The sequence below is a fragment of the Callithrix jacchus genome, chromosome 1 (assembly GCF_049354715.1).
Source record: "Callithrix jacchus isolate 240 chromosome 1, calJac240_pri, whole genome shotgun sequence".
Taxonomy (NCBI): domain Eukaryota; kingdom Metazoa; phylum Chordata; class Mammalia; order Primates; family Cebidae; genus Callithrix; species Callithrix jacchus.
Window position 1 is genome coordinate 70,498,249 of NC_133502.1, and position 14,689 is coordinate 70,512,937.

General features: G+C 38.3%; 1 protein-coding gene, 1 non-coding gene and 1 pseudogene across 5 annotated transcripts in view; 1 reads left to right on the plus strand and 2 right to left on the minus strand.

The window, feature by feature from the left end:
• The window catches only part of LOC100391263 (uncharacterized), a 119,768-nt gene that overhangs the window by 77,155 nt on the left and 27,924 nt on the right, over positions 1 to 14,689 (minus strand). The gene's annotated exons all lie outside the window — the stretch shown is intronic.
• LOC144581377 (high mobility group protein HMG-I/HMG-Y-like) overlaps positions 1 to 14,689 on the minus strand; it is an 83,256-nt pseudogene that overhangs the window by 40,643 nt on the left and 27,924 nt on the right. The window lies entirely within an intron of this gene.
• On the plus strand, positions 6,784 to 6,882 carry LOC118148501 (small nucleolar RNA U13). The gene has a single exon (XR_004735332.1). It is a non-coding gene; the product is annotated as a small nucleolar RNA U13 (small nucleolar RNA).

Genomic DNA, 14,689 nt, shown 5'->3' on the forward strand with positions numbered 1-14,689 from the left:
CAACTTTCATACACATTATCTTGTATTCAATAAAACATTACTACTCAAGCCAAGAGACAGGACTATAGACAAAATACAGAGAAAAAAGTTAAAGAAAACTATAGGTGATAGAGATACTGGAGTTATTAAAAGAAAGACTTGAAAATAGACAAACATGTTCAAGAAAATAGAGGAACAGATGAAGAAAATCAATAAAATAATTTTTAAAATTTCACCATAGAACTATAATCAAATAAATCTAATTGCAGCTCTAAAACTAAACAATGTAATAGCTGAAATAGAGATTTTAGTAAGTGGATTTATAGCAATATAAACTCAATAAATTAGAAGTCAGGTTAATAGAAAATATTCATTTAGAAACAAAGAAAAAAAATTATTTTAAAAATCAAAACTGGCCAAGCACAGTGGCTTACACTTGTAATTACAGCACTTCAGGAGGCCGAGTCAGGTGGATCACGGGGTCAGGAGTTCGAGACCACCCTTGCCAATATGGTGAAACCGCCATCTCTACTAAAAATACAAAAATTAGCTGGGCATGGTGGTGCATACCTGTAGTCCCAGCTACTCAGGAGGCTGAGGCAGAAGAATTGCTTGAACCCGGGAGGTGGAAGTTACAGTGAGCCAAGATTGCATCACTGCACTCTAGCCTAGGTGAGAGAGTGAGACTCCATCTCAAAAAACAAACAAACAGATAAACAAAAACTAATGTAGGTTGAACACAGTGTAAAAGTGTGAAATTTCATATGTAAAACATGAAATTCTAGAGAGAAAAAATAGAGAATAGCAATTTTAAGAGGTAATGGTCCATAGTTTCCCCAAACTGATGAAAGATATTGACCCACAGATTTAAGAGTCTGTGAGTCCCAAGCAGTGTAAGTGCAAAGAAAACCACTCTAAAAAGACATAAAAGCAAAAATGCTGAAAAACACAAAGAGAAAACTATAGAAGGAGGTAGAGGAAAAAAAGAGAAATTAACTAAAGGAACTAAAGTTGAACTAACTTCTGAACAGAAGTAGTGGAAGCCAGAAGATAACAGAATGATGTTTTTAAAGTGCCAAAAGAAAGTAACTCCCAACCTCTAAGCCTAAACCCAGTGAAAATATCCTTCAAAAATAAAGACAAAGTCAAGATATTTTGAGACAAAATATAAAATTAATCACTTTCCTATGTGCTCAAAAACAAATATTAGAGTTTCTCAGACAGAAAAAGAAGATTCCAAATAGAAACAGAGAAATAATAATAGGAATGAGGAACAGCTGAAAGGGTAATATGTTATTGAAGTATACCCCATTATCTAAGAATTACTACAGATTCAGCAGAGAAGGCTCATTTATCTCTAAGAATTTTAGTATTATTTTAATAGTTTATTAACCAAGCAGGAAATACAGGGAATCTGACTTTGGGTTTTTCCTACTATCAAAATGAGTTTAAGCTTTTTTTTCTTAAAAAAACTATTTTTAGAAATATTTCTCTCCAACTGAGGCTATTGTGTATAAACAAAAATACTATTTCAGAGTGAAGTTTTTGAATGTAGAAGAAACTCAATGAGGATTTTTTACTCTCTTTTGACCTTTCTCCAAATACATAAACCTGAAGTTTTCCACAATTTTAAAGACCCATTTCCCTAAAGAATGTTTGATTAAAATCTAGTTAATTCATTTTCTACAATTTTAAAGACCCAGTTCTCGAATAAATGTTTCTAGTTAATTCTTGTGTAAGCCGATGGATTCCCCATCCAGTTACTTAAGACTATATGTGCACTGCTTGAGCCCTGAAGGTTAGGCCATAAGTCAAGGCCATAGTGCCCAAATGACAAGCAGGTGTCCCTGAGAACTCAAACATCCCAGAGCGTATCTGAGAATATATCAAGACAAACCAGTCTCATTGCCTGCAGTTGGCAAAGCGTGAGAAAACTGATTTAAAAGCAGCTTAGAGACAGGTGGCAGTGTGGTTTTCTGGAGTTATCCTCCTGCTGCCCAGGAGTGTCTTGTATGTAAGTAAAAAAAAAAAAATGTTAGTCTCGTTATACTTGGCCTGATTATTTGCATAAAGTGTAGTAAAAATCGTGATTATCCACATGGACTCCTTTTAAGTTGGCTTTGCTAGAACTTTAAGAAGGAATTCTAAAGTCAACTTTTAAAAAACCTTGGGGCCAGAAGCCAATCCAAAAATTTCCTATTAGACTGTGCTTTTTTTTTTAACATGTGTCAAAAGATTTTATTAAACTAATTTAATTTGTTAGGGAAACAGTAAGACATTACAATTAGTTTAAGAGGAGCATTCAAAGCGTAGACATACATACAGGCCATCAGGAATGAGGAAATAAATTTGCTAAATGATGCAACATCAATCAATAGCTGGGGCCTGTCATCCACACACAATCACTCCACCACATGCACACATACATCCCTATGGTTTGTCCACAACTTCCAGAGTTGAAAAGTAGCTCAAGAACATCCAAGGGCAGAGGCCACTGGGAAGGGCTGAGCTACAATGGAGTAGAGCTCCTTCACTCCTGATTTTCATGGCTACCACCATTTTTCTGTGGCAAATCATAGACATATTTTAAGATGAGTAAATCTATAAAAGTGATTAATCACAGAAGTTCAATATCACATTAATTATTCCAAAAGCGTTTCTGGGCACTCTGACTCACCAAGCACACATTCTGAAATCGAATTCTAATTTCTGTCCGAAAAGTGTAGGCCATCAGTGTTCTTAAAGGAGGCACATGGTTGTTCTGAGGTAGAAGACATTTTCCAATGTAGATAAGGATGTAGATACGAGGTAAATGTTACAGTTATGTTCATACTAACAATAAACTATGTGTGTGTGGCTTAGAGTCAGTCAGTGAGGAAATATCCAGAGACATTCTGAGGTCACAAAAAGAATCTGAATGTTAGCTAACAAGGAGGACTTCTTAGTGCTCATCAAAAACAGGGCTTTCCCACACACACTGGAAACCAGGCAGAACTATCATCTTGCCTTATCAGTTATCATTGTGTGTTGACATTAACACTGAGGAGAGTGATGCAGATGACAGATATAAATATATGTACATATATATGCATAAAGCATATACTTACATGCATACACAGTTTACATTTCCCAGCCAGTGTTCAAAGAAACTAGAATAAAAATGATGTTCCATTTTGTCTTAGAAAAGTATGTTACATATACATGCATGTATATATCTACATATATAAACATGTAATGCCTACATATTAACATACTGACATACATGTGCACACATGGAGGTATTTGTGTTTATGTATATACGTACATTCACTTTATCAACTACTCTATCAGTTTGATTTTTGAGATGGTAATACAAGTTTCATCTTTGTTCTGGGCTTTGTTTCCATCTCTACTTAACAAATTTACAAGAAAACAAACAACCCAACCCACCAAAAAGCGGGCAAAGGATATGAACAGCCAATTCTCAAAAGAAGACATTTATGTAGCCAACAAATATATGAACAAAAGCTCATCATCACTGATCATTAGAGAAATGCAAATCAAAACCACAATGAGATACTGTCTCATGCTAGTTAGAATGGCGATCATTAAAAAGTCAGGAGACAGCAGATGCTGGAAAAGATGTGGAGAAAGAGGAATGCTTTTACACTATTGGTGGGAGTGTAAATTAGTTCAACCATTGTGCAAGACAGTGTGGCGATTCCTCAAGCATCTAGAAATAGAAATACCATTTGGCCCAGCAATCCCGTTACTGAGTATATACCTAAAGGATTCTAAATCATTCTACTAAAAAGACAAACACACACATATGCTTATTACGGCACTGTTCACAATAGCAAAGACTTGGAGCCACCCCAAATGCCCATCAATGAGAGCCTGGATAAAGAAAATTTATATTTTAAAATGGATGTTAAGGCAAAATAAAATTAGAAGCACTCACTACAATTCACCCCTTGATGCCTCAGCATCGTATTTAAAAGTAAAGCAAGGCAATCAGTTAAGTTGTGTAGATCTACTGACTGTAAGGGGAAAGGCTATGTGGTAGTTATGTTTGGAGGGCAGGGTGGGAGACTGCGGTGTCTGGAGGGTGGTAGTAGAAAGACACTAAGGAGGGGATGGTTTTCTTCCCCAGAGAGGTCACCAGATGACTAATATAGGGCTGATACCTCCTGGGGAAAGCAATAATCTTTTCTAATTTTAATAACCCCTATCAGAGTTCCCTTTCATATGGAGGTACACCTTTGAGCAGAGAGCAAGAAATATACCAGAATTACAAGCTAAGGAGTCAGTGAATTTAGGAAGGGTGAAAAAAAAGTGTCAATTTTATGCCTAAGGGGAGGCAATCAGTTTATGAAGATTTTTGGTAATGGCCTAATAGTTTATAATAAATGAGAAGATGGTGCTGTTTGTTGACTACGGCATGAGTGCTAAGATGACTACTGCCTGGTGTTTTGGCCAAGGGGGTTTTTCCTTGAGCCCCATCCTTTATTCAGGACACGTTGGCTAAGGGATGGAAAACAGAAACATTCTATTAAGCTCCATCATGTATGATGGTTGCAGTGCCATTCACATAGTCAAGCTCCCATTATTGTTTACTCAGTTAATCCCAAGGGGCTTCCCAGGTAGTGAAGGTGTCTGGGAGGGAAGTGTCCTCCTCCAGCACCCTGACATCTGTCAATAAACTGAGGACCAGGGATACCACCCCCTCCTGCAGGTGACATATACCAGAGAGCCCAGGTTTGGTTTCATCCTGCCTTAGGCAGGCCTTGATAGCTGTGTCAAGCTTGTGGGGTACTGTTTTCATGACCCAGGGCATAATGAGCAGCTGTGTGCGAGGGTCACAGGTTCAAGGTCTGTGAAGGCCTCTTTCCAAGACAGCTCAGTAGGTATCCAGTTATTTGTTGTTGATAACAAATATAAAAGGTAAAGCATAAGGCCAAAAGAGGAACTATCGCTCATCAAAAGTCCTGGGGCAACTAATGGCCAAAAGAAGTGTCGAGAGACTCCAGTTAGGCATTACAAAAGATTGCCAATGTCTCTACAATGAAGGTTTTTTATTTTTGTTTTTAAGGGCACATACAGAAGTGAATGTCAATTATTAAGAAGCAAGACTTGCAAATGTTGCCACCAGAACCCCAAAGTACAACGAAATATTGGTCTTAAGTGTTCTTAATGCATGTATCAAGTGAATATTCTTGGAGAAGAATGTCACAGTGTATTCCTGTGCTCCCGGAGGTGAGTGTCATTAAGATCTTGTCTGCAAAAGTTACGTGTGATGACAAAGTGGTGGTGGTCCCCCATGGGTATCTTGAGAAGGTATATTGTGTCCCTTCAGAGGTGGAAGCAATCTGAAGCTGAGAAGCTGTTGAAATAGGCCCTAAACAGCCCGGGCATAATGGCTCATGCCTGTAATCCCAACATTTTCGGAGGCTGACGCAGGTGAATCATGAGTGCAAGAGATCAAGACCATCCTGGCCAACAGGGTGAAACTCCGTCTCTACTAAAAATACAAAAATTAGCTTGGCATGGGTGGTGCATGCCTGTAGTCCCAGCTACTCAGGAGGCTGAGGCAGGAGCATCTCTTGAACCTGGGAGGTGGAGGTTGCAGTGAGCCAAGATCATGCCACTGCACTCCAGCCTGGCAACAGACTGAGACTCCGTCTAAAAAAAAAGAAAAAAAAAAAAAAGAGAAATAGGCACAAAACAGAGCAGCTTAGCCAATTCTATAAGAACAAAAGATTTTCCAACTGTTGATTGGATAAGTCAGTAATTTTAATAGTAAGTGTTGAGTATGGGGGCCCTAATGCATGATGGGAACTTGTAGTAATTTGTCATAAGACACCCTTCATATGCTTTTTTTTTTTTTTTCAGATTTGGAACAGTAAAAAAATTGGGGTGTTAGATGGATAGGCAGTGGCAATGACCATCCTCTTAATAATTAGGTTTTATATAATTAGTTTTAATCATTGAAGGCCCTGGTTCAGCTAAGGGCTCATAGGGTGCCATTTTATGAAGCCAAATTTTAAGCACTGAAGGCATTAACTTATTTCTTGTGTCAGAGAATCTATGTTCAACACAGGCTGTTTTATAGCAATGGGTATACTGCTAAGGGAAATTTAGGCAAGACTACAGTTAAAGTTAGGCATACTCATTTTTCAAAATTTATATTTGGTTGCCTTCTCAAGATTATAGGAAAAAAACTTTAAATTTAGTGACATCCTTGGGTATAACTTAAGTCCTAATATTGACGAAGTCCATAAATTTTTGTAAATTAGTGCATTTTAACAGATGTTAAAGTTGAATTAAAACTGATGTTATCAGCCGGGCACGGTGGCTCACGCCTGTAATCCCAGCACTTTGGGAGGCCGAAGCGGATGGATCACAAGGTCAAGAGATTGAGACCATCCTGGTCAACATGGCAAAACCCCGTCTCTACTAAAAATACAAAAAAAAAAAAAAAATTAGCTGGGCATGGTGGCTCGTGCCTGTAATCCCAGCTACTCAGGAGGCTGAGGCAGGAGAATTGCCTGAACCCAGGAGGCGGAGGTTGCGGTGAGCCGAGATCGCACCATTGCACTCCAGCCTGGGTAACAAGAGCAAAACTCCTCCTCAATTAAAAAAAAAACAAAAAAACACCTGATGTTATCAAGAGGCACAGAAGCCAATTAATGCCCTTTAAATCTTTTTGCATATAAATTCTTTAAACATAAATTAGTATATAAAATTTGAATTCTCAATTAGATCAAATTATAAAAAATATATGCACAATTTATCTAGTTGTCATATATTTATGTTAACATATAGATTTTTTTGTAGTTCATAAGTACGATGACAGGGTCTTCACACTCGTGTGAGATATGCCTCCCTCAAACCTTGGTATATTGGCACATTAACATTAAAAAATATATATTGAATAGAAGACATATTAAATGACCTTCTATTTTCCCACTGTATTTAGAAGTTTGTTCACAAAAAAGTAATCTACGGCTAACATTATATTTGCTAGACCTGGCATTTCTTCAATACTAAAAGTTAAAATTTTTTGTTTTGCTTTGTTTTGTTTCAGGCTTTTAGCCACCTGAATCCGAGGTTCTGCGTTTCTATCTTTTTGGTTGATGAGAGGAAAAGTGGGAGAAAGAAAGGGGTGTGGTGCCTTAGGCAATAGGCTTTTTCTAAGATGGCCCCCCCACAAGGTAATGTCAATTTTTTTCTTTTTTTTTAAGTAAAATCATTGGAATGGCTTGTACTTCTAGGTGGCTAAAATGTATATTTTTCTTTCTTGTCTCTCTTTGGTGTCAAGTAGTTCTTATTGTTGTGACCTTAGAAACTGATACTGTAAAATGTCAGAGAAATCTCTGAGTATACCAGCCTTCCAAGGGTATTAATCATGATGAGCCAGAATTCATCTCCTAGATCCTTGACTCAATGCTTCTGCAGCCAAAACATTTTTGGAGAATCCCATCAAAACATACCTTTTGTTTTAAACTGTAGAGTTAAGAAATGAAAATAAAATAAAATGAAGAATTAAATTAAATCATATATTTAAGTAAGCGTTGCCTATAACTATGACCCTGTGCCACATGATTCAGGATAAAAACCACCTTTTCTCTCTTCATGATTCACCAGTTAGAATATAAACATTTATAGCACAAAACGTATTTAAACATAACTTTTAAAATAAACAAATGGGCCAGCATGGTGGCTCACACCTGTAATCCCAGCACTCTTGGAGGTCGAGGTGGGTGGATACCCTGAGGTCAGGAGTTCGAGACCAGCCTAACATGGTGAAACCCCATCTCTACTAAAAAAAGAAAAATACAAAAAAATTGGCTGGGCATGGTGGCAGGTGCCTATAATCCCAGCTACCTGGGAGGCTGAGGCAGGAGAACCATTTGAACCTGGGAGACGAAGGTTGCAGTGAGCACCACTGCACTCCAGCCTGGGCAACAAGAGCCAAACTCCGTCTCAAAAAAACAAAACAAAACAAAACAAAACCACCAAATGATCCAGAGGCAAAAATACACAGTAGAAGAGATCAAGTGAAAATGTAACTACTGATTTGGATGTGTGACCAATATGACTATTATTGGATGATGGGAGAACAGATGAGCTTTTTCTTTTTTTTTTATTTATTTATTAGAAATTAGCTTTTATTCAAAATTAAATAAGCAAAAGCAAAAATTTTAAGAAACGTTTACAAATTACATAAAAGAAAGTTAATAGGGACAGTTACAAGTTTGCAACAAATAATTTAAAAAGTTTCTAGGGCAGCATGAATATAAACCATGTTGCAGCATGGTGATCTAACTGTGATATGAATAAGGCATAACTAACATTTGCACCAAGAGGAGAATTAAAAACAAAAACAAATTTTACAAGCTTAGTTCTATATTAGACTTCTTCTCTTCTCCCAGATCCCTAATGGGTTTATACTATGTATTTTTTTAAACAAACACATCATGTCAAACTCTAAGTTACATAAATGGGCAGTTAATGTGAAAAGCCTCCTAAAATGTACAAATAATAACTGGTTCTGAATTGAGTTATCCATTTACCTTTATGAGTTAAATGTAAACCATATTCTCACAGTTTTGAGTGTTTTATGAACAGATGCACAGTACCACGTCAGGTTTACAATTATTCCTGAAAACTGGCTCTTAGTTCTGTATACAATGCCTGTCTGTCACTGTGATGCAAGTATTTACATAAATAAGAAACTGTGTCATAGTCAATGGTCAAGACAGTTCAGCAAGAGCAGTATTTCCAACAAAGAATGATCCTCAACAGAATATTTTACATAGTTGTGCAAATATAAGCATTACGACAGATATATCTGAGGAAATTTAATTTGCAAAAACTTGTATCACTACTCTTATAAACCTGGGCAATAAACAACCCTCAGCAAGTTCTGCTCTCTATGGCTTTTTTTTGTTTTAAAATTTTAAAGCCAGAGAAAATGCACACACACTACCCAAGCCCCCACAAGCACACGCATGCGCGTGCATACACACACATACACACACACTCTCTCTCTCACAGACATAGAGTTCTTATTTCATTTGAGTATGGTACATAGTGCAACTTCACAGTGTAGAGGTTTAACACACATTCAGTGTGTGTTTTTCTGTGCAAGTTCTCAGTGGTCTAAATCCTAGTTGAAGGAATTCATTTGCAGAACCACACGATTCAGGAGGTTGAAGGGAAAAAAAAGTTTCATTACATTTCTGAAACCAGCACTAGATGCGCAAAGGCAGCGGACAATCTGGCCATGAACACAGCCAGATTAGAGTAACTTTAAAGGGAGACCCAAGCAGTTAGTTACTTAGATTGGTCTCTAGAAAAATAGGTCAGTATATGCTGTTATCTTTGTCAATCGTTCTTTCAAAGACTTCATTGACAAAACTGACAGCTGGTATCGTGGATCTACAGGGAGAACTGCAAGAAGCCACCAACACCACGCAGGTCCATTAGGAGTTCCCTGAAGGTTTTCTTCCCTCTCGGGCATTTATCCGAAGTGCTGAAGAATTTGGCTTTGAATCTGTCTCCTAAATTCTGAAACCAGCTGCAGGCTTGAGAGTAGACCAAATCATGAAGCTCTCTGGGATTCTTAATCTCATCTTCATTCTCAACCTTAACATCTTCCAGATATTGAATGTCGGCAATGCAATATCCATGTTTCATTCCTCTTTTTAAAACCCTAAACCGCTTTCCTCCAACTGTATCAACCACAGACAACCTTCCATCAGGGAAGAAATGCACATTTCTGGGCCGGGCGCGGTGGCTCACGCCTGTAATCCCAGCACTTTGGGAGGCTGAAGCGGGTGGATCACGAGGTCAAGAGATCGAGACCATCCTGGTCAACAAGGTGAAACCCCATCTCTACTAAAAATACAAAAAATTAGCTGGGCACAGTGGCGTGTGCCTGTAATCCCAGCTACTTGGGAGGCTGAGGCAGAAGAATTGCCTGAACCCAGGAGGTGGAGGTTGCGGTGAGCCGAGATGGCGCCATTGCACTCTAGACTGGGTAACAAGAGAGAAACTCCGTCTCAAGAAAAAAAAAAAAAAAAAATTTTTTTTTTTTTTTAGTATGAACTGTACTAACATGTCAACCTGAAAACATACAAAAGAATATTGGGGGCCGGGCGTGGTAGCTCATGCCTGTAATCCCAGCACTCTGGGAAGCTGAGGCGAGCCAATCACCTGAGATTGGGAGTTCAAGACTAGCCTGGCCAACATGGTGAAACCCCGTCTTTAAAGAAAAAAAAAAGAATATTGGGGTAAAATGACTACAGAAACAGCTGCAATCCTTTCTTCTCTGTACTCGTCCTTCTGTAACTGGGCAGCTTCTTTCAAGAGGTGAGGTTAACATTCCACTCTAGAATCTGCACTGGCCTTGTGACTTGCTTTGGTTATTTTAATTTGGCAGAAGTAATGTAAGGATAGGCCCTGCGAGTCCTTGAATAAAGTGCTAAGAATGTTGAAGAGAGAAGCAGCAAATAAATAATAGTGAAGACAGAACAAAAGACGGAGATTCAATATTTTGTAGCCTCTTTGGGAGATATAAAAACTCAAGTCATTTTGTTCTATTTGCTCTTATAAACTCATTTCTTAATAAAAGTTCATCAGCTGTATTTTTAATTAAAAGATTCTTACTCAAGTGTGACAAGTAACATTAGATTTTAACATTATCTTTACACATTGACAGTGATATACTGAGCCATGCATGATGCTGATACCACTAGATCAATATTCCATGAATAAAATACTTCCAACTTAAACATTTGAAATTTATCACTAAAATTGTTCACCTTGATTGATATTTCACCAGGAACATCCTATATCTATATATCTATATATATCTATATAGGATGTTCCTGGTGAAATAAAGGCAGACCTCTTTCTTTTTACTTCTGGATGATCACTGAGAAGGATGAGTTACATTGAACTCATTAAGCCTCTAGGTAGACGATCAAAAATACAAACATCAATTTACATAGCAATTGTTGCAGAATGACATCGGGAAAGGATTAGTCATCAATAATCATGCTACATTGAGACCCATGGACCATGATAACATTATTGAGCTAACCTATTACACTGTCTTCTTGTTCCTGGATTGCTTCCTCCTTCTGACCAGGCTGGGTCTCCAGCAAGGAAATAAATCTTCCTTCCCAGAAGTGAAAATACATTTAATTGCCCAGAAAAGAAGGTGACAATAAAAACCATTGTATCCATCACCAAAGTTGATTTTTGTCTTTGAAAATGATTGTTTTTCAGTCTTGTACTTAAATTTCCCATTGGCACTGAAGGAGGAAAGTTAACTCTCCCTTGTTGCCTCATCTCTACCTTCTTCATAAAGCTCTTCCCTCAGACACTTAGGCAGAGGTACCCCACTTTCTCGAACCTGATTTGTAGTCAACAAGCTCTGAGGTCTCCTTGCTCTTTCTATTCTCTAAGGATTTCTTACCTTGTTACTGTGCTACTTTGGTGTGGGCTTCAAAGGTGCAGTTCCTCTGAAGCCAAAAGTTAATTATATTCTTGGGAAAGGAAGTCTTGCTTGAAATAAGAAATTAGAAGTTCTCTGATTATATTTATTCATACTAAGTTGTTAAATTAAGCAACTGTTATGTCAGACCCTGAGCTGTATACAGGGAACATGAATCCAAAGAGACTGATGGAGGAATAAATGACACTGCCTTAGTTTCTTGCACTCTCTGGCCACTGGAACTTTTACCACCTCAGTAGATGTTAGGACAATCTAAGAATGTTGGGTCTGGCTTGTTTTTTATTTTCTCATTTTCACCAAACTAATAGAGCATCACGACAAATGTTTCAATCTTTCCTAATTTATTAGTGTTTCCTTATCTGCTAAATTTTTAAGGATACATGAGTGATTATTCCCTCCATTCCTTCCAGGCAAACCCAATGACCAGAACTACTACTGTCTGAGTACTGCAACAAACACTCTATTTACACCTGTATTTGGAAGGTAGATTTATTTTCTCCCACTGATTTATCCTAATGTTTTTTGTTTGTTTGTGTTTTTGCATCATTTTCTATCTTTATCTAGATAAACCTGATTGTACTATAGGTCACGGGCTTTACTACAGTTTTGGAAATAGTCATGTACAAGACTGTCAAGGTAATGATCTCTGCTTACTTTATTTATTTATATATTTTTGAGACAGAGTCTCATTCCATTGCTCAGGCTACAGTGCAGTGGTATAATCTTCAGTGGTGCAATCTTAGCTCACTGCAAACTCTGCCTCCCAGGTTCAAGTGATTCTCAAGCCTCAGTCTCCTGAGTAGTTGAGATAAGAGATGTGCACCACCATGCCCCACTAAATTTTGTTTTTAGTAAAGATGGTCTTTTGCCTTGTTGACCAGGCTGGTCTTAAACTCCTGGTCTCAAGTGATTTGTTCACATCAGCTTCCCAAAGTGCTGGGATTACCGGCAGGAACCACCATACCTGGCCCTGCTTACATTCTTAATAAGAACTAAGAAACATTAGACACACACGTACAGGCACACACACCAGTGATAAGTGTTATTAAAAGAAAACACAGCCGGCCGTGGTGGGTGGATCATGAAGTCAAGAGATCGAGACCATCCTGGCCAACATAGTGAAACCCTGTCTCTACTAAAAATGCAAAAAAATTAGCTGGGTGTGGTGGCACACGCCTGTAGTCCCAGCTACTTGGGAGGCTGAGGCAGGAGAATTGCTTGAACCCAGGAGGTGGAGGCTGCAGTGAGCTGAGGTCGCACCACTGCACTCCGGCCTGGTGCCTGGTGACAAAGCGAGACTCTGTCTCCGGAAAAAAAAAAAAAAAAAAAAAAAATGCACAGAAGTAGGATTAAGTGTGGAGGTAGCTTTTGACAATATGATGAACTATGCAGACTGAAAAACACCTTGCAAAAGATTACTACAGATGTACCATCTATTTAAAAAAGCCCTTTAAAATGTATTAGGACTTTGGAAGAATTAAAGAAAATCTTTTGAAGAAGGGACTGACATGAAAACATACTATAGCTGTTGGAAGCCCTAAGGGGCTTGGTTTCCTCAAGTTTTTTGTCATGAGAACTACACATCTACAAGGAAAAAGAGAAAAGGTCTGAGGTCTACTTACAGCAAGTTTGTAGATAATAAAAATAAAAACTAAAAAGCTAAAAAATGGTTATCCTTAGGGAAAGAAGGAAGCAGAAAAAGAAACCCATCCTACAGAGTAAGAGAGAAGTGAACAATATTTGCTTTTGCACTGGTTCTAAGTGGAGGGAAAAAGTCTCCCTGGAGAACTGGTAGTCACAGGTAAGCCTTCACATGGGTTTAGAAACTGAATACACAGTATTTGCAAGGTCTGAAAAACTACAGGGCATGAATTTTAACTTAACATGAACTCATTGCTAATGTCTTCAGGGAATGGTAGAAAAAAACTGCAAAAAGAAAAGCAAAGGATCGGAACAAAGGCCTACCCATATTCATTACACTTCACAAGCAACAAGAAACAAAAGGCTTTTCTATTAGACATAAAGGATTCTCCGCTCATCTTCAATGCCCAATAATACTACCAGTGATAGTGATTTTTTTAACATTTATTGGGAACATGTGACAGACAACATATGGGGTAAAGTGTTTAATTTCTTCCAGTTCACAAACAAATAGGAAAAGAGCAGGTAAATTACCTACTCAATGTTCCAGTAATAATAGAGAGGTAAAACTAAGATATGTAATATATGATGTTTAAGTTTTGAGCTAAGATGAATGTCATTTCCTACATTCACACTGTTTCCCAAAAGCATTTATTTTCTAATGTTGAGTAAGGTGTGAGCTCTGAATAAAGGCTTCTCTAAATTAAAGATGCTTGTTGACTTACAATGGGATTATGTCCTGATAAAACTCTGTAGGTTGAGGAGCACACTGAATGAGTGATGCTTTCACATACTGTAAGTTGGGAACCATCTGTATTTATATTCCTAAGTTTACTCAAAGTTTGAGTTATCAGCTTTAAAGTTGGGATTCACCAGTACCTGTTTACATTCATAGCCTCGATAAACTTTAGAACATTTTTATTGCCTCGAAAAGAAACCCCTGATTGGGCATGGTGGTTTACTCCTATAATCCCAGCACTTTTAGAGGATTCTCCTGCCTCAGCCTCCCGAGTAGCTTGGATTACACGTCTGCCACCACCCAGCTAATTTTTGCAGTTTTTAGGACAGACAGGGTTTCACCATGTTGGCCCGGCTGGTCTTGAAATACAAACCTTGTGATCCACCAGCCTCAGCCTCTCAAAGTGTTGGGATTATAGGCGTGAGCCACCTCACTGGGCTGAAAAAAATTATTATAAGCCAAGTGTGGTAGTTCACACCTGTAACTGCAGCACTTTGGGAGGCCAAGGTGGGTGGATCACCTGAGGTCAGGAGTTCGAGACAAGCCTGGCCAACATGGCGAAACCCCATCTCTACTAAAAATTACCCATTTTCCCTAGTTCATTCAACAGTGGGATTCCTGAGGACTTATGTTTTCTGGTTTTATGGGGGAAAATCAGAACTAGTTTCCCAGAGAAAGTGAAAGTAAAGGTGAGACTTAAGAGGTGGCGTTCAGCCAGGTGAAGTGCAGTAATCCTGGTAAAGTGTTGACCTATAAATCCCCAAGTTCTCAGTAGTGCTCAGGGGACTTTCCCATTCATGATGACCCACATGGCAGTGAGCGGG